At 34.0% G+C, this 24,493-nt stretch overlaps 1 long non-coding RNA gene across 1 annotated transcript; it reads left to right on the top strand.

Moving 5' to 3' along the window:
• Window positions 1-14,535: 14,535 nt before the first annotated feature.
• Window positions 14,536-16,429, top strand: LOC147283191 (uncharacterized). The gene is made up of 3 exons (XR_015123090.1): window positions 14,536-14,950; window positions 15,678-15,728; window positions 16,397-16,429. It is a non-coding gene; the product is annotated as an uncharacterized LOC147283191 (long non-coding RNA).
• The last annotated feature ends 8,064 nt before the right edge of the window (window positions 16,430-24,493 follow it).

Raw genomic sequence — 24,493 nt, 5'->3', positions numbered from 1 at the left:
TGTTTATGGGGTGGAGGCTTTTCTGGAACTTGTTTCAGTTGATAGTTTGATGGGGACGACCGGACGACTAGTAGTTTTGACTGTCTGGTCTGAGACTTGTGAATGGTGTTAAGAATCATTGTACTAGAGGTATAGCCTTGCAGTCATGTTGGACGATTAGGGAGAATGGTCGGTGACAAAGTTATGTTAAAGATTAGAGGTTAATTCCAAAGATTTTATGGGCATTCTTTATGCATTGAGTGCTTTTGTTTGACATTTACTCCCATAGTCCAAGACAAAAGAAAGCCCATCAACTTTTCCTTTAGATTTCAATTCTCATGAATATTTAACATTATACATGGGAAAAACATTGAGTAGCACATTTTATTATATTTATTTATACCTAAAACTATATTTATACCTAAAACTATATTTATTAGTACTTAATTTTATTTAATTAGAGTAGTAATTTTGCTTGATTAATATTTAATTAGACTTCATTTGTTTGTTTTAGTATTTTTATGGTTTCGCCCAATTGCATGGAAATGTTGCAAACTCTAATCAAAGGGTTAATGAATGAGCATTTCAGCTTTGTTCATGCTTAAGGGTTAATCGATAACCCAGGCCCAAGTCTACTAGACATGGTCCCCCTTTTGTTCTTTCCTTTCCATGAGCGGGCCCATCATTTTATTTGGTTTTCTTTCAACTAGTCACCAACGACTTCTAATGAAAACATCAATCACTATTGTTATTTTGATTTAAGGCCCATTTACAAATAACTCAATGAAACTTTTCTAAATTACACAATACCTAATGAATTTTTTTATAATTCCAAAATAATCACTGTTGACTTTAATAGAAAAACTAAACTTATAAAGACTATAAAACTTGACAGGACCGCCTTCGGATTCCACCCTGAAACTCGGAAAGGTCCTGCGGGAATCCAAATTCAAGGAAAATCCTACCGAAAATTCGGTAGAACCTCCCCTGAAAATGGACTAACCCAGAAATTTCAAGACCTGTTAAAAACACTTCTAAGTCATCAACCACCTCTACCACAACCAAATAGGGTCTCAGACCCAACAATTTCACAGAGAATCCAACTTAAAATTGTAGATGATTATCAGAGCTGCTATCCTAATACAAGGAATTTTCTACAAAAATTAAATGACGCCTACAGGGTCCGACTAGGGAGATGGATGTAACTGCCTCGACGTTATTGGCTCGACCTCCACCAAAGCTACTACCTGGGGGAAACAATTTAAGACAAACAAGAAAAACTGTGAGATAACTCAGTGAGTGGACAGTTTAATAAAAGCGAAAACAAAAGTGAGATTCTTGTTTTCAGAAAATCCTCCAAAAACCACGTTTAGCTCTAAAAACTCACGTCACTCTTGGAAATCCCCCAGTTTTTAAATCATTTTCAAGCTTAAGAGTATTATGAAATCAATGGAACTCTGGAAAATAATAACTCAAAACACATTTTTCAATAATAAATCATTTAATTTAACGAAGTCATAAAAATAATGAAATCGAAATCTCAATAGAACTCGAAAAGTATTTCTCACTTAAAATCCATATTTTAAACTCTTGAAGATATCAATTTTGTTTTTCCACCATGCTATATACCCTGAATAATCCTGGCCATACACACGCGTGGAGTGAAATCCAACACGTGCAGGCAATATCCTGGCCATACACACGCGTGGAGTAAAATCCAACACGTGCAGGCAATATCCTGGCCATACACACGTGCGAATAATATCAGCACGTGCAGGCAATTCTGTCATACGTGCACGCAGAGCAGCCCCCAAAGGGCGAAGCATCCCGACACACGGCCCAAAGCCTATATGTGTGCCGTGATGGGTCCCAAAGACCTATTTAAATCTGATAACCTGGAGAGTACTGCAAGGGTGGTTTGAAAACCATTTTTCCACAAAAAATAAATATCAAGGTACCTCCCAAAATCCGAATCAGATTCAATATACATAAATCAAAATAATACTTTTCGACAAAACCGAAATATTAAATGAACCTTGTATATAAAATGAGAAACTAAATTCTTTTCCCAAGGCCTAACAACTCACTAAAATCAACATGTAAATATATGTTTTAAAAACTTACTTATGAAGCATTTGAAATCCGAAATCTAACATTTTCATCAAATCCCAAAACAAATTCAAGCCATCATGCGTAATAGGATTAATGAAATCTTTTATGATTTTATTTAAAAACCAAAGTTCGCTCACATTGTTATTTCTAAATCAAACTTAAATAACCAAAATAAAAACATAAATTTCATAAATCAGTTTAAGGAAGAAGGGTCCACTCACATTGAGAATCCTAACTTCGATCCTTCGCCGGATCGTCACGAGCCACGGTCGTCTCGCCTATGAAATAAACAAATAAAAATATTATTAGTCCCGCCACAAAGGCATCAAAGTGGGTGCTAAACCTAATGTCTCACTCGACTCTCGTTCAATGACCACGAATTTTAACATGCCCAAATTAAAATCCGTAAACGCCTCCTCATATCCCAAAAGCTTCGCGGCTCAACCCAACGTCACATACACTTCTAGAATCAAAACGAAAATTAAAAGAACTAGCATAAGACTTATACCGGTCGAAAGCTCATCTTAGCGAAATTTCGACAACAACAAAGTCTCGCCTTTTGCGCCTCAAACAAATTTCGACTTCTCCAACCACACTCGATGCAGCCATGGTTAAACCCACTCATCAATCGCCTTAAAAATAAATTTACAACCACGAAATGACAACGGGTTTTCGAAATCACAGCGGGTGCCACCCAAAGTGGCTGCCCCAAATCCAAATTTTAACTAAAATACCAAATTCATCAAATCTACTCCAACCTTCAATTCTAAACAATAATTGAGGTTCCTAGGGATGAAATTTATCCAAAACCAACACCAATTAACAACCCCCAAATCAGAAACCCAAGGAAATTCGAAGTGGCCCTATAATCCAAAAATTTAAATTTCTAAATGCTCAAATTGATCAAGATAAGTAATGGGGAAATAAAGCCCATAAGAAATGGAGAAAAACCCACCTGGAAACAAGCCGAACGGAGGCTGGAGGTGGCTGGAATCGCCGAAGAGAAGGGGCGGCGCGAGGTGCATTTTTCTGGCGAGTTTCCTCGTGCAGGGGGGCAGCTCAGCGAGGAAGGAGGCTGGGCTGGACCGGCGCCTGGGTGGGTCGTCTGCCGTTGGCCTTGGGTCGTCGGGAAACTCGCCGGAGAAGATGGTTCGGCCTGGTGGTGTCGCGCGCCGAGAAGGGGAAGAGAGAGAGGGAGAGACGCGAAGGAGAGAGAGAGAGCACGGGGAGAGAGAAAACTGGGTCAGTGGGGTAGCTGGTCGCCGGGAAGTAGGCCGGAGCTGGCCGCGCCGGTGAGAGAAGAGAGGGGGAGGTGAGTGAGCTCGGGGAGAGAGGGAGAAGTGAGAGAGTGCGGGGGAGAGAGAGAGAGATAAAGGGGGAGGAAGAAGAGTGTAGAATTTTCTGGAGAGAGAGAGAGAAATCAGAAAAAATTTCTGATTTTGGGTATTTTAAAAACCCACTTATATAAATTTACAAAATTGCCCCTCATTTCACGTGCCCGTATCTTTCAAACCGTAACTCGAAATGACGCGTGCTACGTGTCTATGAAATCGTGGAATCGAAACCTATCTAACGGACCCAAAGTCAAAATCGAAAACCCATTTTTTTAAAAGTCAACTTTGGGTCAAGCTTAAATTAAAATGAAAATAAATAAATCAAAACTTTAATTCAAAACCCTTTTTACTTTTCAAATAAATTTCAAAATCTTTAAAATACAATCCAACATCTTTTATAAACCTCTTAAAAACATAGTTAAATAAAATTTTAAATTTCTAGTGAAAATTTGGGTCGGGTCGTTACAAAACTGGACATAAAAATGTAGATATTATGACTACTGCCAAGGAGTGAAATTTCAATTTCGAAAAAATTAATGAAAATTTTTGTGAAAATTTCGATTTCAACAAAATTAGACAAAAACGACGAAAATTACTATAAAAATACGGAAATTTTGAATGAAACTTGACCATATGTTTATTTAATATATTATCTACTACATTGATAAAAAAAAAATTAAAGAATCCAAATTATATAGTAGGTTTCATGTGATATAAGGTGAATATAATATGCGCTGTTAAAAAACAGGTCCATTGATTTTAACTACTAAATTTTAATAACTTTTTAGTTTAGGTACCAAAATTAAATAGCATTTTAGATTAGGTACTAGTTGAAAAGTCAAACAAAATAATAATGTAAAAGATATTATAATTTACAAATATTACATCACATGCCACTACAATAAAAAATAAAAATAATATTACATTACAAATATTACATTAATTTATACTATATTGTATTAAAAAAAAAATCAATTTAGTCACAACTTAACTGTGACTGTCTTGGTAAATTGAAAGAGACAACTTACACCACTATACTATGTATTATTTTGAGTAAAAGTATTATTTTGACCTCTATTTATAATATATTGTAGTATAATTTTTTTTTTAAAAATTTAATTAAGTCACAATTTAACTGTGACTGTCTCACAACTTAGATGTGACTGTCGTTCAGTCACAACTAAATTTGAAGTTGTGAGTGTCGTACAGTCACAACTAAATGTGATGTTGAGACTACATTAGCAAATTTTCAAGATAATATAAAAGCTTCAAGGGCAATTTTGTCAAAATCTTATAAATTTTAACTAATACCCATCATATATGGGCCAAAGGACAAAAATGTCAAATGGAAAAGGCTCAAATCAAATGGGCCAACATATTTGTGACCTAATCTAAAAAACTACATTTAAATTTGGTAGTTCAATTAAAATATTATATGGTCTTCATGCTATACCAAAAAATTATTGGGATTTGGTATTTAATCCTAATTTTCTAGTTAAAAAACTGGGTCACTAATTAATAATTATATAAATAACACCTCAAATTTTTTTATATTACAATATTAAATCATAAATTAAATAAGTATTCAATAAGATGAATATAATGCATGTTGGAGGCAAATACTGTTAAATAAAAATGGTTCACTAATTAACAATTATATAAAAATGACCTCTTTTTAAGGAATAGAAATGTATTAGGGTTTACTGGTTTAGGGTTTAAAAGCAATTAAACGAAACCCCAAAACGGCCAAACCAAACCCCAAACGAAATCCCAAACCCTCTTTTTCTTTCTAATTGCCCAAAAACCCCAAATCTCAATCAAACCTAAACCTTTTTTTTTTTTTTTTTCTTTCCTTCCTTTTCTTTCCCCCGTGACTCTCTAGTCCTTCCTCTCATTAGTCTTTCTCACTTATCTATCTACTTCTCAATATCTTTTTCCCTTTTTTTTTCCCCCAAAAGTCAAAACTCCAAACTGCTTTCAGGCTCCTAGGCTCCCAACTCCCCCACTCCCCTTTCTTTTCCTCTCTTCTCCTTTCTCTCATTTCTCTCCACAGACTCCACCTCGTGCTTCTCTCTCTCTCTCTCTCTTGGCATCTCCATCACCAACCCACCATCACCATCACCCTCATCTCTTTCTCCCTCATCTCGCCCTTGCCGCGGCCCTCCGCTGCCGAAACCCACCGAAAACCCAGCCCCTCTTCTCTTCCTCCTTCCACAGCCTTAGCTCCCAAGTGAGAGAAAGATTTGAGTCTGAGAGAGATATGAATTTGGGGCTAGGAGTGTTTAGTCACAGTAGATTTGGACGAAATTTGGAGAAATTTTACAAAAACACACATGCTCTGAGTTTGAAATTTAAGCGAGATTTTGCAAAATTACCGAAATTTCACCGAAATAATACCAAAAAATAATAGATATGTGATAAAATTTCAGGACCCCAAAATTTTTGAAATTTCATTCCTTGACTACAACCACCACTTTCTACGTTGATGATGTAAGTTACATGTGGAAGTTATTTAAATTACAAATAATTTAAAACTCATCACATGTTAACATGCGTTGAAACGATGGAATATAAAATTAAAAAAATACACAAAGCCTCTTCAAGTTCGTCTTTTCTCTTCAAATATTGCAACATTTTTTTTTTAATATGTAATTCCCATCGTACATTGCAACATTTTTTTATTTTGCCTTTCTTATCTCTCATGGCTGCAGGTAGGAGTGGAATCAGCAGTATTGGGTGGGGCAGTTCAGCATTTTGGTGTTTTGCTGGGGTTTTCCAAGCCGCTTCCGACCATCGATGGTGACAGTTTAGTCATTTCCGCTAACCAAAACGGACAAGGCAAGAATATAACCGAACTGATCGGTTCGGATCAGTGGTAGTGGTGGTTTTTCTCAGTTGCTCGGTCAGAAATGTCAGCCCTAGCTACAGGATACATATTGAAGGACAATCGCCCTTTTTTTTTAATTTATAATTTCAGAAACCAAATACTGCAAGATAGTCACTGTTTGGGCACTTAGCATACATTGCAAAGTTTTAGTTGTTACCAAGCCTCTCTTTAATTTCTCCCATAGTTGCAAGACAAATACTGAATGACAGTCACATTTTTTTTTTTACATTTTAGAAACCACATATTGAATGACAATCACCAATTGAGAACATAGCATACATTGCAATGTTTTTTTTTACTGTGCCTCTCTTTTATCTCTTGGCTGAAGGACACATACTAAAAGACAGTTACCATTTGGTCACTTAGCATATTAAACCACATAATTGGAAATGTTATAACTCAAAAGGTAAGTATGAAACCTATTTTTTTCATGTTTAAATTGCTAATTTGATTCTAAATGACAAATACCATTCATTAATTAAGTTTCCAATTAATCTTTTTTCAAATAAGTGGTTGTATCAATGTGTGCAAAACTAACAAAAAAACACACAAACTTAAAAATATTGACAACAAACTGTGACTGTATTGAAAAAACTAAAACAGTGATTGCATGACAGTATACAAAAATAAGAAAAATGCAAAAAGTAGACACAAACATGAAAAATATAAGAAACAAACATTTGAAAACATCAAACTAGTATTGGACAGTTTTACGACATTAAACAATGAAAAAACCTAGAAAAGAATCATTTTCAAAATAATTTTTCATGTAAAGAAACTCCAATGAAACTTTGTTCTTTCTTGAAAACCCCAAATCGAATTCATATGTGAATTTAAAGAAAACCCCTAAACCAAACTTTGTTCTATAAACCCCAAATCGAACTTCAATAATGCAAAAAATTGAAAACCCTAACTCAAATATACCTAAGTCTTCCAAGGCATCTCAAACGTGCGTACATGCAGTGAGCTTCTAGTGGGGTTAAGGTACAAATCGTGATCGAGACTGGATATTTGGGTTAAGGATCAGATCGAGATCGAGAGTCAACTTTTTGTAAGGTTCAGATTGAGAGAGCTAAGAAGAAGATGGTGTCGATGCACATAGATGGTTGTGTTAGTGAATCAAATGATTTTCTCACTATGACAAAACCTAGGATATGCTGTTTGAGTGTCTCAAATTTAGTGACACTTAATGAAATACCCGGGCTGATCTACCAGTTTTTTTCAATTGATCCATACAATAGTATTAACAAATAATCGTTGTGTGGTAATTTACATGATAAATCAAAAAGCCCAAAACATTGGATTATATGCATACATACGACAAAATAACCGTTGTGTGGTAAAATGTGAGGTCCTAGGATTTTTCCATAATTTATTTTGAGCTTACAATATTTTTTTGAAATTTAGTTAAGGTCAACATGATTTTGTTTATTATTTTTACGAAATTGGGAAACACAATTCTAGGTGTTCCCAGATTTATTCGATTAGACTTTTGATGTTGGGTAATTGAAGTAAAACCTTGATTCTGCAGTACTACTTAACGATATGGATCCAACGAGATTGAGATCAAGATGAGGGTTTCACCTTAGGGGTTTCCTCTCTTGGTGGTTTTGGCCAAGGTGAGGGTTTCACCTTATCCTCCTTTGCTTCCACTAGTTTGGTTCCTAACCTTTCAAGTGAAAGATTACTAAAGGATTGACACACTAAGAGACATCCTAAGATGAGATCTTAGAGAAAGGTTAGCTAAAATGGCTTTCTTTAAGAACAAGGAACCATGAGATATTTGTGACTATGAATCATAGACCTAGGCTCATCTCATGAGCATGATTCTCTAATCTCAACTTGACTTAATTAGAAGATCACATAAATGGAGGAAGAGATGAGTTTATGGAAACTAGGGTTCTTGAGAGAGTTCTAAGGAGATGAGAGAGTGTTGTTATTATGATAGATGAAGCAACAAAGGGCTTAAACCCCTCTCAATGCCGCACATCCCTCTCAAATATCTTTGACCTTAAGTAACTATCATATAGTCACTAAACCGGCCATCATGCATGTTTCTTTTAGGATATCAACTTATAGGTGTGAAATCCATAGGTTGTATTCCAATTTGGAAATGTAACAATCAAATCTCCATTTGATTTTCCCACGAGAATAATTGCATGCACTTATATCTTTTAGAGATGATAAGGTGCTTTATACCTATTATTCACCGGGCTTCCAAAGACCTTGAGTGACACTTAGCTATGATTCAGGCTTTCCCAAATTGAACAGATTATTGGAACCTATTCCGTTGTAGTTACAATTCGATACGCTTTCTCTATCCTTTAGTCATCTATTGTCCTGATCACTGATATGAGGTATGGAGCATTATCAAAACCTCTGATCGTGATGTTATGTCAGATATCTTTCTGATCATGAGCCTGGTCGAGATACAGTTAGAAAAACTCCGTTCTAACTGTCTTCTCACTCTTATGCTTCGGTTGAAATCTTTGACTCATGTCAAATAAATCGCATAGGACAATATTTCCTTCCGCACAGGGTAAGATAATAGATCCCTTGTTGACCACTCATATGTCTTCGTGCTTCCTTTCAGTGTACCCAACGATACACACATTATACCTTGATACACGTGCATTGTATTACCAAAACACAACTACCAGTTGCAGAAGACAATCGATGGTGTCTTTGGTCAAATGACTAATTTTGAATCTACTATAACTAATGAGATCTTGTCTGACAGGCGTACGTATCACTCCATACAAGATTCTCATTAGTTGATATTGTTCAGTGGACCTATATTCACTATAGGCACCCATACTTTTTGTCCTTGGTGTCTCTACACACATAGTCCGAGATTGACTGCCTCCACTTTTGAGTAGGCTAAAGAGCTATGCTGATCTCACTCATATATAATGTTTCCCAGACAACAATCTTTTCAATTAGGAATAGTTTAAGAACTATCAACAGAGTATAGGTCTCGTGGATAACAAACCTTTATTCCACTTATACTCTCCTCTTAAATAGCTCTAAGGTATCATCCGTCTTAATGGGTCTACTCGATGGACGATTGCCCGAAATATTGTCCTCAAGGTCGGCAACGATTGGCCTTAGAGCACACAATTCGTACAATACGTACCCCTACCTGCTTTCTTGAAGATCTCCCTTTGGTTGATGATTTGGACTGATCTGTTTGAGCGTGGCACTCTCACATCTTGTATGGATCCGCAAGTTCTCTAGGCCCTTTACCATATTCTTTTTCTATTATCATTGGGTCCTTGCTTTCTCTTCTTTTGTTGTTTCTTGTCTTTAGTTTAACTGTAATATATTTTGAAGTTCTCTAGTAGTTGTGGTTGGTGTCATTGTTTTGTACAATATTTTCTAAACATGATCTTTAAAGGCATTATGTTGTTATGTTCGTTTTGTAAACTCATCACCCTAACGGGTTGGCTTTTTAAAGTAAAATATTTTGAAGTGCGTTGTATTAGATCATGTGTGTAGATTAACTCTAATCTAACTTGTATTCTATCAAATAAAAAGGGATTAACTTGTTTTAGGTAATCTTGGAAATATAACGCTCGAGATACATGTATTATATTTCTGAGAATCCTTAGGACGGGTGCCGTTGTGGCGATTTCAAATTGGACGCTACAAAAACACTATAACAGATTTTACAAAATTATTGTCTATTATGTGTCGTCTATTCACATTATTGTAGTAGTTCCAACTAAATTTTTTAATTAAAATTCATTTTCTTACTGCCGAATTAAAAGGAAGATAAAAGGTCTCACATTATGAGTAAGCATTTGAAAATAAAAGCAAAAGATATTTAATTAATTAAGAGTTAATTAAATTTTTTGGGTTATATTTATTGGGCTAAGTTCTATTTAATTTATGTGATAAATTAAATAAAGACTTACATTGGACTTTAAACTATTGGGCCAATAATTATGAATTAATAATAAAAAGCCCAACTATTCCAACATACCCAATAGTCAGCTAGCCTTTTATGGTGAGTAGGGTTTTTGAATCTTACTCATACTCTTATATATAAATACATCATATAGGCCCAAGATAGCCGCTTGAGAGCCTTTGGAGATTTTATAGAAAAACTCTATTGCGATTCTCACTCACCTAGGGTTGTCACTATAGGGATTCTTGTGCTAGCACACTTTGAATTCCTTACACTCATTTTCTTCACTTACTTCTTTGTGTGGACACTCCAAGCTAGAAATTAATCTGATAGACTTTTTGAACCACAATCTGAATCATAATTGCGGCAACTATCAAAAGGGTGACGTTGACATGTTTTGGTGAAACGAGTGAGGGGACTTCAATCACGCGACAAGGGTAAGTCTCTAAGAAATTTAATTCGATTTTTGTTCTTACCATATTTATTATATTGTTGTCACTATAGGGATTCTTGTGCTAGCACACCTTGAATTCCTTACACTCATTTTTTTCACTTACTTTTTTGTGTGGACACTCCAAGCTAGAAATCTGATAGACTTTTTTGAACCACAATCTGAATCATAATTGCAGCAACTATCAAAAGGGTGACGTTGACACGTTTTGGTGTAACGAGTGAGGGGACTTCAATCACGCGACAAGGGTAAGTCTCTAAGAAATTGAATTCGATTATTGTTCTTACCATCTTCATTATATTGTTATTATCAATATTCTTGGCCAAGATCAGTGATTAAATTTTACTTTTATTTTTCTCCTGATGTGTATTTATTTACATATTCTAAATAAGTTATTTCACAAAGTTGTGAAGGCATTTCGAGGATTTATCAATTTTCCAGTTATAGATGCTTGAGAAAAAAAAAAAAAAAAACATTTGCAAAATATTTTGAGGATCTTGAGTAACAATCATCTTACAAGATATTTTAGGTACTTTTTCCCAATCATCTTGAGTAACTCTGGTGAATTAATTCTTAGTTCACCTACTTGATCATGATTTTAGATTTTGATAATTAACGCACTTATCCCATAGCCATTCAGTATTGTGAAGATTTTTTATTTTTATTCATTTTATCTATGATATCTAAGATTATTCTAGTGAAAAACCTTTTTAAACACATTTTCTTGATTTTAAGAATCCAAATTTTTATTTATCTATTTTTCCACCAAACCATGATATCAATTTTTTTTTTTTTGGGATGGGCCTGCACGAGAACAAGCACGAGCACAAATAAGTCTAACTGAGCACGACATGAAGCATAAATAGCTCTAACTTAAATGGGTTGGGCTAGCACGAAACTGCGCATTTGACATCTCTATATTGATATATAACTAGAGAAGTACATATAGGAAATTGAATATCCTATTGTAGAAGGGGCTTAATGGACCAAAAATTTCGGTATTTTTCGATTTTGGTATTTTTCGATTTCGGTATTTTTCGATTTTGGTATTTTTTCTGTTTCGGTATTTTTTGGTAAACTTCGGTTCAATTTCGAAAATTTTGGTATTGAATACTTTCAGTTCATTTTCGGTTTAATTATAATAATACTAATTATTATATACCAATATAGATTGAAATTTAATCAAATATGATGCATAACATATAATGTTTGATAGATATATATTTGCACAAGTAGTATTGGTAATTTAATTAGTATAGTACTAGTATTAATTGCAATAATATTAACATTAGTAATATATACTAATATAAGTAGTTTAATAATATATATTAGTACATATCCTATTAATTTAGTAGAGGAAATTACAGATTTGGTCCACTTATTTTATACCTAGTTCAATTTTGGTCCACGATCTTTTTTAAGTTCTGTTTTGGTCCACTAATTGTTTCATTTGTTCAATAAAGGTCCAGATTTGTGACTTTAAATCTTTTGGGTTGTGTTTTCTTCAATTATAATTGAAGTATAAGTTATATTTCATCATTTCTTAGTCATAAAAACAAATTTGGAGTATTATAATCTAAGAGAATTGAGATTTGGTGAAATTTGAAAAATTGGCAGTTTTTGGTACCCTACTTTAGGGTCAATTATCTTGAGTTTTAGAACTCCAATTTGAATGATCTTTATATGGTTGTAAAGAAGAAATGCATAGCTTTAAAACAAGTATATATTTGCTGAATTTGGGTGAGATTTGATAGGGTAAAAAGCAGGCCAAATTTGAGAAAACAAATCTGGACCTTTATTGAACAAGTGAAACAATTAATAGACCAAAACAGAACTTGAAAAAAATTGTGGACCAAAATTGAACTAGGTATAAAATAACTGGACTAAATCTGTAATTTCCTCTAATTTAGTATGTATATATACCGATAAACAGGCTCCTTCTGTTGAGGTATACCTCAACTTATTTATGTTGAGGTATACCCTGTTGGGGCCCACACGAGTCGTTTTGTGTCAATCCGAACCGTTCAATTTTTACATCTCCGTAGATAGATCATCCTTGCAAAAAATTAGCCAAATCGGAAATCATTTGCCTATCTAACTTTGATCAAATAAATGGACGAACCAAATATTTTCGATAAAACCGTCCATTTGTTTTATCAAAGTTAGATAGGCAAATGATTTCCGATTTGGCTAATTTTTTGCAAGGATGATCTATCAATGAAGATGATCCTTGCGAACGGTTCAGATCGACACAAAACGACTTGTGTGGACCCCAATAAGGTCATACCTCAACATAAATAAGTTGAGGTATACCTCAACAGAAGGAACCTGTACCGATAAATATAAGTATATATATATATATATATGCATTACTTACCTAAATATGAGATTCTTATTTTCCCAAAATTAATAACACTTACTTTATTAGAGAATGACTCTATATTTTAACTCACACTTTTGATAATATTAATATGATAACATTATAAAATTATATTTTTTTATAGTTGTTTATAATATTAGTAGTTTAATATTTATTGTACCACTAACATAATAGTATTATATAAGCATATGTAACTAAATTTTGGTAATTGTTTCAATTTTTTGATATATATTTCGGTTTTTTCAGTAATAATCGATTCAGTTTCTTTTAGCAATAATTTTCAGTTTACCAACATTTTTCAAATTTTTCGATTTTCAAATTGTGAAAATCAGTATATCAAACCAAAAAATTTCGATCAGTTCAATCAAAACCAAACCAAAAGGCAGCCCTACCATAAATCTTTGTTTTTTTTTTTAAGTGATAAGTTGTCCTTTATAGTCTTTCAATATTGGGTTAAATTTTTTATTTCACAAACTAAATAAAAGAGATGTCTAGTGAGAAGTAATGGTGTGTTCAAATAGAAATTTCTATTATATATATATTTATATATATATGCTAATCTAATTATATATTTGCATGTACAACAATATATGAAGGACAATTAAGGAGAAAATTGCTTCACATAATAAAAATGGAAACAAATCAAAATTATCTTTATTGTGACAAAAATTGACTTGTGGATTCTGATTTTTTATATCCCAAACCATATTTCTTGATTTTAGTATTGTTAATTACTTTCTTAAGCTCCTTTTTTCTTTCATTTTTTCCAGACCAAAGTAGTATATTTTAGAAAGAAAATATGGTGTATTAGCTTAGAAGCAGAAAGGAAAACCAAGTTAACTATTATGATCGGAGCATTTCAGAGTCAGAAGATGAGACTGATGATGAAATATATAGTTCTAATGATCCAGATTATATAAGATGGCGCCAAAGAAAACATGATCGTCCTCCTAAGAGACTGTCACAAGGGGTCCTAGTATCCAAAAGTCGAAGAGGGAAAAACGAGCAGAAAATAATGGTGTTGGATCTTCCCAAAACATAGTACACACTACAAGAAAAAGGGGCATGAGGCACATACAAAGAAGGCACAAATACAGATTTGTGACATGTTGAGACAATAAGGGCACAAATATAAATATATTTGTGTTTTATTATATAAGGCACATGTGATTGTGTTTTTTTTATACGTGTCCTATTATATAGGACATGATTTCCGTGTCTATGGTTATGTCCAAATTGACCATCCTTCACGTGGCAACAAACATCTGCAAACTTTTTAAAATAGGCACAAATAATTGTGTTAAAGTCATGGTTGATATCGACACAAGTGTATTATTTGTGTTTGTAGTGAAACACAAATGTTATCAAATGTGCCCTTTTACATAGAACGACAAAAAAAAAAAAAATAAAGCCTCTTTGTTATAATTTATAAAACACGTTCCCACCAAATTTTTTTTTACCCCCGCCTCTCATTTCTCTCTCTCTCTCTCTCCCCGACCTCACTCTCTCTCTCTCTCGCCATGCTTTGACCGGCCATATCGCTGTCGTCCGGCGGCTGATGGAGGCGAGACCACCGCCGAAATTCTCGCCTCTCCCTCCTCTCTTTGCCCATCTGTTTTGATTTTCCAGAAATGCAAGGATTGCGGCGACCCGAGCTGGGGCAGAGCCAAGCCCTTTGCCGGCGATCTCTATGCTCCGGCGGCTTCGCGACTTACCACCACCCAAAACTCATTCCTCTCGTCGAGCTGGTCCCTCTGGTACCTTTCCCTCACGCCGACGACGCCCCACGGCGGTGAATCGAAGCCACCCAGTCCGACGGCTCCGACCAGATCACTTTGTACGCAAACGGTGATAAGATGAGAAATGAGTACACTCAGCTACACAGCCTATGCATTTGGTATTTTTCTAATCATTATTTTTTATTATTTTGAATATGTGAAGCTAATTTATGGATGCGCAAAAGAAAATGGATGGTTAATGTGTTGGAAGTTGATTTGCATTTACTTAGAATTACAGGGTTTTGAAAATTGTTGGATTTGTGGAAGGTTTGGTTGTTGCAGATAAAGTCATTGGACTCCATACGAATCCACAAGAGGTGCATGAGGTCATGGCTAAACACGTACTCATGGAAGGTGTTAATAGTAGGCTATACTGCTCTTCTAAATTAACATATTCCAAAGAAAGAATTCATTTGGCATTATTAGAAACATTTTTATTTTGCTTAGGCGGCTAGGATGTGATAAACAGTGTTTGCAACCAATTAATCTATCAAAACCAAAGAGTCCAAGACCTAGGTAGCTAGGATGTGATAAAAAGTGTGGAGCCACCAAGTCTGCAATTAAATGGGCATAAAAATTTCTAAAATGTTCAAGTTAAGGATCTATAATTTGTTTGAGAATGACAAGGGACATATATACATATGTATTGTTTGTAGTTGAAGTTGTTGAATCACATACGGTTGTATAGGGCTGGTCTTTGCAAAAGCAAAGGAATCCACCATTAGCAGTGTTAAGGCCACACTTTCCTCCTGAAGTCTATTATTTTTAGTTGAAAAACTATGAGTAATTATATTCAATTCTCTTTTTTAATTTTCATTTCTTTTGGCTTACTTACCAACAATGCAGGTTGTTTTTGCTTATGGTGTGACAAGTAGTGGAAAGACACACACAATGCATGTAAGTTTTATTGTCTTTTCTTGGGATTTTGCTATTGAAAATTTAAGAATATTGAAAAATTATGTTGCCTACTGTTTGGTGAGTAAAACTCCCCTTTTGAGTTGTGCCAATTGGGTTATAATAAATAATGTTGACTCTCTGTCCGTTGGTTTCCACATTAGGCAATTAGTTGTATATTGGAGAGTTACATATTTTTGATGGTCTTTGTACTCATTTTTCTTAGATTTGCAGTAATCCAACTTCTTAACAAATCTTTAATAGAACCTACCCAGAATTGATTCTAGTTGTTTTTCATGATGAATAATAAGAAAAGTATAATAGGTTTGCTCTACAACTCAGTAAACCTTTATATTGTCTTTGTTTGCATATTGTTAGTGAGGACACACAAGATTGGTCATGTTGAGTCCAAATGAACACAATAACCGCTAAACACTTGGAGTTTTGATGCTGCCATCCATGCTTTCCCATATTTATCAATCTTTCAGTGCTGATGCTTCCCATACTTGGCCTGATTGTTGTCTTATTTCAATAATTGCACTATTGAGTTGTTCAAATTTATGAGTTTAGGGTCTATTTTTCATATAGGCATTCATTTGAATTCTTGAGATTCTTTTAATTCTTAAGACTTATAAATTCATAAAATTTGCCAATATGAACTCTCTTTGCAGGTTGTGTATGTTTGGCAGCCCTTCTTTGAAAAGAATGACATTGACATAGATTATCAAGTGAGTAGATGGTTTCAAGAGTCTTCTTACAATTGGGTTGTTAGCTTCTAGACTAATGTGATTAATTTCCTTTTTCTGACTACTCTTTCTTGTTCAAATACTGTGACGGCTGGAATGCACATAAATGCAAGGGCAGTTGCTAGGGGAAATCATAACAAGAGTTGTCTTCTCCCTTCCCGCAGAGTCTTTGCTTCTGAGGGAATTGAGTTAATGAACTGGTATGGCCTAATAACCAATACTGTGGTTTGTAGTTTATTTCATTTGTTAATTCAAAGCTTTATTGAGCACTGTCATAATCTGTCATTGTATCATGAACATGTAGAGTTTAATTAGAATATTTTAAGACTCTAGTTCTTCCATATTAAAGAATAGTCTTCAATATAGTAATATTTGTATCCAATGCCTATTAGAGTATGTTCTTATTCTTATTTATGTTTTCTCTGTGAACTGTAGGATGTAAATTATGGAAGGCTGTGAGGAAGGCAGCGGGATCTAGTGCTCTAAACACCAACAAATGCACAAATGTCAGTGAGTTGGTGATAGTTCTAGTGTACATTGGATCTAAATTTGTTTTCTTTGTATACATTAGATCTTTAGGATTTTGGCAATGTGGGGGTTCTCTATTTAAGAGGGTCACATGGTGATAGTTCTACTCTTTTGTTGTATTCTTTTGTAAATTAGTGTAGGGAAACTTATGAAATTTCCTGCATGGAATAGTATATTTCTTGTAGTGTCATTTTTTACTATATTTAATAGTATAATATAATAACATGTTTGCATATAGTTAATAAATTAATATGAGCATATGAATCTGTACTTTATTAGTATTAATTTAATTAGCATAAAGAAAAAATTGAGGTATTACAACAACAAAAAAATTCATAATAATAAAATATGATATTTTGAAATGCAATTCTATTGTACTACACTTTCGATAGGTAGGATAGCATTCTAGTGTATAGCATTTACTTATGTATTGTGTAAGTGCAAAATAATAACCAATAACTTGAAATGCAAACAGTTCATACTAATATATTGTTAATTTATTTAAAAATAAATAAATGCATTTGTTAACGTGATTGTTAGAACTCAAAATACTAATATATGTTGTTTATTTATTTAAAAATAAACTCATTGAGCACGATTGTAGTATTTGTGCCATTGTGGGAGCAGTAATGATTGTCAAATTGGAGGCACAAAATAGTACTTGTATTTGTGTCTCTGTGTAGGGGTCGGCAATGGGCCGGGCCGGGCTAGCCCGGCCCAAATTTTTTGGGTTCGGGCCGGGCTCGGGCTTGAATTATAGAAGCCCAATAGGGCTTTCGGGCCGGGCCGGGCCGGGCTTGGGCTTTAATACACAAGCTCAAGGCCCGCCCATCGGGCTTTGGCTTGCGGGCTTGGAGGACCGGGCCGGGCTAGGCCCGAACGGGCGGCCCAAAATGGGCCCAAAGCCTATTTAGACACATATATATCTTCAAAAAAAAAAAAAAAAGATTTTGGCTATATTGTGATTTGAACATGAGACCTCACATATCAAGCTTCAACTCTCAACCAACTGAGCTGACTAGTTTATTTGTCAAGTTTGTGAATCATAACATATTTAATAGCTTTTTCGTTTATTTACTTCAATAAATTATTAATATGCTTATTAAGTTATTATATAATACTATTATGTTAGTAATAGTGTAATACCATAAATAATAAACTTTTAAAATTATATACAACATTACAACTATAATAAAACATAAATGTACATATGTATTATTATATATTTTATTACATATTTTTATAAACAAACGATGCAATTGTGTTGTCAACGATCCAAACCGTTCAAATTTTAGTTCCTCACTCAAAGATAATTTGTGCAAAAAATTAGCTCAATCGGAGATGTAAAAGTGACATAATGGTGGTCAAATTAATGAACGATCGTGGTTTTTCTAATGATCATCGAATGGGTAGATGAATTTCGATTTAGCCGATTTTTTGTACGGATGATCTTTGACTATGAACATAGAAAATGAACAGGTCAGATTGTTGAAATCACGTTGTGGTCTTCATAATTATGGAAACAATAAGGTTTCAACGGGAAAGTTATTAGAATTATACTCTTCAAGTGTATTTATATGTAGAAGCTCACATATCGATCTTGTTTTCAACGATCCGATCCGAACCGTTCAAGTTTTAGTTCTCCACTCAAAGAGAATTCTTGCAAAAAATTAGCTTAATCGAAGATGTAAAAGTGATTTTTCTAAATGTAACGGTAGTCGAATTAATGAACGATCGTGGTTTTTCTAATGATAATCGAATGGGTAGATGAATTCCGATTTAGCCGATTTTTTGTAAGGATGATCTTTGACTATGAAAATAGAAAATGAACGGTTCAGATCGTTGAATTAATGAAATGACGATTGTGGTTTAATAACTTTAATTATACTTGTATTATAAAAGTTGTATATACACATATACATTTATATTTTATTATACTTGTAATGTTGTATATAATTTTAAAAGTTTATTACTTTATTATTTATGGTATTACATAGTTTACACTATTACTATTTACTAACATTATAGTATTATATAATAACTTAATAAGCATATTAATAATTTATTATAGTAAACAAACAAAAAACCTATTAAATATGTTATGATTTCCAAATTGGGCTTTGGGTCGGGCTTTGGGCGGGCCTAAACAGGCCGGGCTTCGGGCGGCCCATGGGCTTCAAGGGGATGGCCCAAGCCCAACCCAAGAGACTTTCGGGCCGGGCCGGGCCGGCCCAATTTTCGGGCCAAATCGGGCTTCGGGCCTAATGGGCCGGGCGGGCTTCGGGTGGGCTTCGGGCCTTGGGCTTTTTGGTGAGGCCTATCTCTGTGCATGTGACACAAATATTGATTTGTGTCCCGTGCTATCAGTAACGCCATTACCGGTCACAAACATGATAATTGTGGCTGCACTGTTACCAATGTCATTATGGCATGATTAATTGTGCTTTTTGAAACAAAAAGACACAAATATAAATTGTGCTATGTAAAGTTTTTTCTTGTAGTGACATAATGATGGTGTTGGATCTTCCCAAAACTCAGGAGAAAATAATGGTGTTGGATCTTCCCAAAACCCAGCAGAAAACAATGTCAATGAGAACCAGACAATATTGTTGGAACAATATGCTGCAGAAGCTGATATTGCAGATCTCTCTCTCTCTCTCTCACACACACACACACATACACACACATGCACACATATAAAGAGTATTTACCTTTTTTTTTTATTTGTTGATCAAAAAATAAATAAAATTATTTTCCTCCATAAATTCATTACCTTATGCACGTACATGCTTGCACAAATATATAGCAAGTTTCAGTTGTGTGAAGCAATATATGCACAATGCCTCTCATCACCTTGACTTCACAAATTTTATGATGCCATACAATTTAAAATTCACTCGTGTGTGTGTGTGTGTTTATTGTTAATATTATTATTATTTTACTATTCACACAGTTGAGCCCTTCAATTAGAAATAGAGGGGTGCTATTCCGACCACCTTAAAGTGTTGAATTGATCACCCTATTTCAAAATTTCAATTTTATCCTTCAAACAAAAAATTTCAATTTTGTTCGTTAGGTCATTCGACGGTTATCTACCGAAATATTTGTAGTTATTCAACAGTTATCTGCTGAACATTGGAAGATTATTCGGTGAATAACCACCGAATATAAATGAAAAAGGCATTTGCCATTTATTTGTGAAAATATTTGTGTTTATTCGACACTTATTTGTCGAATATTGGTGAATATTTCGATGGATAACTACCGAATGAATCTGGGGTAAAATAGGAAAAAAGTTGGGTAAAATATATTAGGGTGGTCAACTCAGCAGCTAAAAGTGGTCTACATAACCTCACTCTTAGAAATATGCATGTGTATTTATGCAAGAGTGCTTATTCCATCACGTCACCTGCTCTTGATTTTCTTGTGCAGCTACTCAAGTTAATGAAGTGCAAAACAATGATCGAAATGTGATCTAGCAAAATGCACCCCAAAGACCGCTTTTGTTTGACTTAAATCTTCAACCTCCGGATGAAGATGGCTCTAGAGAGAATGAAGTGATTAAATATTCATAAAAAAATAGCTTTATAGGGTGTATGTGGGGTCATATAGATTTGTGATCATCGGATTTCTAACAAATAATGGCTAGTACTGCTCAAGCTAATTTTCTATAAATTTAGTTTTTTAGTATGCTTAAGATAAAATTATGAGCAAATTAGAGATACACAAATTTCTGAGGCCCACTTTGATATTATCTCATTATTTTAATATACATCTATTTTTGAATTTGACACGTAGGATTATCTATTTTTCTGTAGAAAATTCATTCCCATCCAATCAATAAAAGCATAACTGGAAATAAAAAAAATAGCGTATTATTTTGTTTTGGTTGTCTTTGTAGTTTCTTTGATCTCCTTCTTCTTTGATCTTCCTTTTCTTTGATTTTTCTTCATCATCAATCTTCGATTTTTTTTTCTTCTTTTCAACACGTACCAAGCCCTCCATGATTTTTGGTTTTATTTTTCTTCCACATTTTTCTACTTGAGTGTAAGAGGTAATGAAACCATTGGTATATATACATCAAAAGAATGTTGGATTTGGGGGGATAGATATCTTCTTCTTGACCTAAGTGATAGGTATATTCTTCTTGACCTAAGTCATAGGTAGCTTCTTCTTTTTCTTCTTTTGTTTTATGTACTTGAGTCCAAGGTATTGATTTTTGTATTTATATATCTTAGTGGTATATTTGTATTGTGATAGATTTGTTATATTTTAATTAGATATATTTTTTTTTTAACCCAAAGTGGAGGCTTACTGTGTTCATTTTTTAAAATCTATATTATAGGTATATTATATGTATATATTATTGGGTGTTTAATTTTTTTTTTTTGTATTGAAGTGTTTATATGTTGATGTGAATTGGTAACAAATGTTTTTTTAATTGAATTCATGAATCATGAAATTTCATCAATAAAAACATTCAAAATTAGGAGCAAGGAGTAAAATTTCGTTTTCGAGGAATATGGAAATTTTAATACAATACCATATTAATTTAGTTTAAATTTTGAAATATTTCGCCGAAATTTCAAAAATTTCCCGAAATTCTCGAAATTTCGGCGAAATTTTTGAGTTGGGAAGGCGGAGCTAGAGGGAGAGAGGGGAGGAAGAGGCCAGCCGTCGCCGGAGGAGAGCGGCGGATCGAACAAAGTGATGATTGGGGAAGGAGGAGAGAGAAAAGAGAGAAGAGATGGGGGAGGGAGATCAGGAAAGGAAAGGAAGAGAAGGAAAAAGAGATCTGGGAGGGAGAGGGAGGAGAGAGAATAGATCTGGGACTGTCACAGTGGAATTGGGAGAGAGATATGAGAGGCAGCTGGAAGATTGGGAAGGAAGAAGGAAGGAAAGAAAGTCAAAGGGAAAATGAAGAAAAGAATAAAAAAAGAATAAAAAATAGAAAGAAAATAAAAAATTGTACTATGTCACTGTGTGTAGTACGGTGAAGTTGAAGTTGATTAGCCTAATTTTTGGTTTTTAACTTTTAAAAATTCAAAATAGAAATTACTCAAAAGCCCCTCACAATCAAACGCCCGTAACTTTTAAACCGTAACTGTGATTCACGAACGGTTCGCGTGTATGCGTTCGTGAGCTTGTGCATTTCCAACGGCACAAAAATTAAGATTAAAAACCCATTATTAATAGTCAACTTTGGAGTCAAACTAAATTATAAAAAATTTAATTAAAACAAACATTTTTAAAAACAATCACTATCCAATTTTTTTAGCTTAAATCTTTGTAAAAATAAATTATGAAAAAGAAATTTATCCCCTCACCATGAGGTTTCATTTCCTTAATGTTTGGTTTTCTAATTTTGAGAATTTGTGAAATTGAAATTTTTAAGTAAATCGCTGTCGCCGCTACTGTCACCGGGTCGGTTCTCTTTTAACCCAATTCGGCTCAATTTGACTATTGAAGACCATTTCCAAGTCCCTTTGAATAAGTTTGCTACTTCCCATTGCCACATTGGTGATTTATTCATGTAATTTTATTATGTAATTATTAATTAGTGAAACATTTTTTTAACAGTATTTGCCTCCAGTGCACATTATATCATCATATATCATTATATCATATGAAACCTACCATATAATTTAGTTTCTTAAGTATTTTTTATCAATGTAGTAGATAATATGTTAAATAAATATATGATAAAGTTTCATTCAAAATTTTTGTATTTTGATAGCAATTTTCGTATTTTGTCGAAATTTGAAAATCTTCGAAATTTCCTCGAAACCCGAAATTTTATTCCTCGATTAGGAGTAATAAATGCCTCAAATCATGGATCTTTAAATATTGCTCATTTTGGAGCAATGATATCTTTTGTAAATATCCATAAATTCATGCCTAGCTAAACCATTAATCTGGGCCGCTCAGCTTCATTAAAGGGACACGATCTCAGCTATCCATCCTCTTAGGCACCGGTTACTGTTCACGCCGGGTCAAGGATGACCCATATGTCCTATGTGGGTTGACCCATGGGTTTCTTGTGTCTACAAACGAGTATTTTGATGGGTTTTGCTGACCCAGTTCAGATTTTAAGCCTTTTGTGAGTATTTTTAGTGCAATTTGTCCCACATTAAAGATTTACAATTTCTTCCAACCCTCTAGTGCCTATAAATAGAGATCCTTGTCCCTCATTTTCACTTGCACCACCAAGTGAAGTTAGAGTTATTTACTTCTTGGTTATTTGGGAGTCTTTCTAAGAAAAGACATACCAAAAGTGAAGTGCAAAGAGGAGTCTCTAGGAGTGGAGTCTAGCTTTAGAGGTCTACAACCGGGTAAGTATTTTATTATTTTTGCTTTATTTATTTATTTATTTTTAAGCTTTAATTTTAGGATGCATACTTAGATTAATTAAGTAGGATTTATTTATTAATTAAGCATGCCTAGCTTTGTTTTTGGAGACTTAATTGTTTAATTAAGAGTATTTAGCATGTTAGGATTAGTAAGTTTCAATTGTAGAGATTAAATTGAATTAATATAATTTATTTTTAGGAACTACTTTGAGCTAAAGCAACTAGTTAATTGGTTTAACTTTAAGATAATTAAAGAAAAGGTCATATCGTCTTCCTTTATTGTTAATCGTCCCTAACTTAGAATTTGTTTTCTTTTGTCGTTTCTGTTTCTATCGGATTACCCAGTTACACAGTGGCCGAGTTGTTAAGAGGTTAAGGTTGCCGTATTTTCTAGTTATGAAGAATTTGCCAAAATAGGACCGAACGCGAACGTGGAAAGCTTGTGGAAGAGAATACTTGAAGAGCATTGGATTCCAGGTACAAGGATTTATTCTACATTCTTGACTATGAAATTTGTGTGTGTATATGTAGTTTTTAAACTGTTATAACATACTATTATGTTTATTGCATGTGTTTTTTCTGAGAGTAAGGGTAGTCTCGTAGGTGACCTTGAGTTCAAATCCCTAAACCTTCTAGAAGAATTGATCGCTTACGTTATGAGGTGCTTAGCCATATTGTCATGTGTATTGTGTAATTGTGCGAAGCCAAGGCTCATAACTGATCAGCTGACAGTTGATACGGTTTCTCAATTGCGAATTCATATCTTTGTTTACTAGGGCACTCTCGCTATGGTAGCTGTCTTCCGCAGCTAACATCATAGTTGTACCTAATATGTATCGACCATTTGTTTCACTATTATATATGGTTTTTTATGCATGTTTACCATATACTGTTGTAGCTGAGGTGTTAAATCAATTTTGTGAAAATTTTTTGGGATTTTGGAAATCAATCTTTCACAGGGAAATGTTTTTTTTTTTATGGTTTTCAAACTTAGTAGGATCTCCTAAGGGAAGTTATGATTGTATGAGATGATTACCCTATACTTTCTTTCTTTGTTTGTTTCTACTCTATTTTTTATGTAGACTTGCCTCTTGGAGGAAATCTTGACTGAAGAGGTGCGCAGCTTGGATTCTCTTGTCGGGTG

The sequence above is a fragment of the Dryas octopetala genome, chromosome 6, assembly GCF_963921425.1.
Source record: "Dryas octopetala chromosome 6, drDryOcto1.1, whole genome shotgun sequence".
NCBI lineage: Eukaryota > Viridiplantae > Streptophyta > Magnoliopsida > Rosales > Rosaceae > Dryas > Dryas octopetala.
The sequence above is the reverse complement of the archived record's forward strand: the minus strand, read 5'-3'. Positions and strand labels throughout refer to the sequence as shown.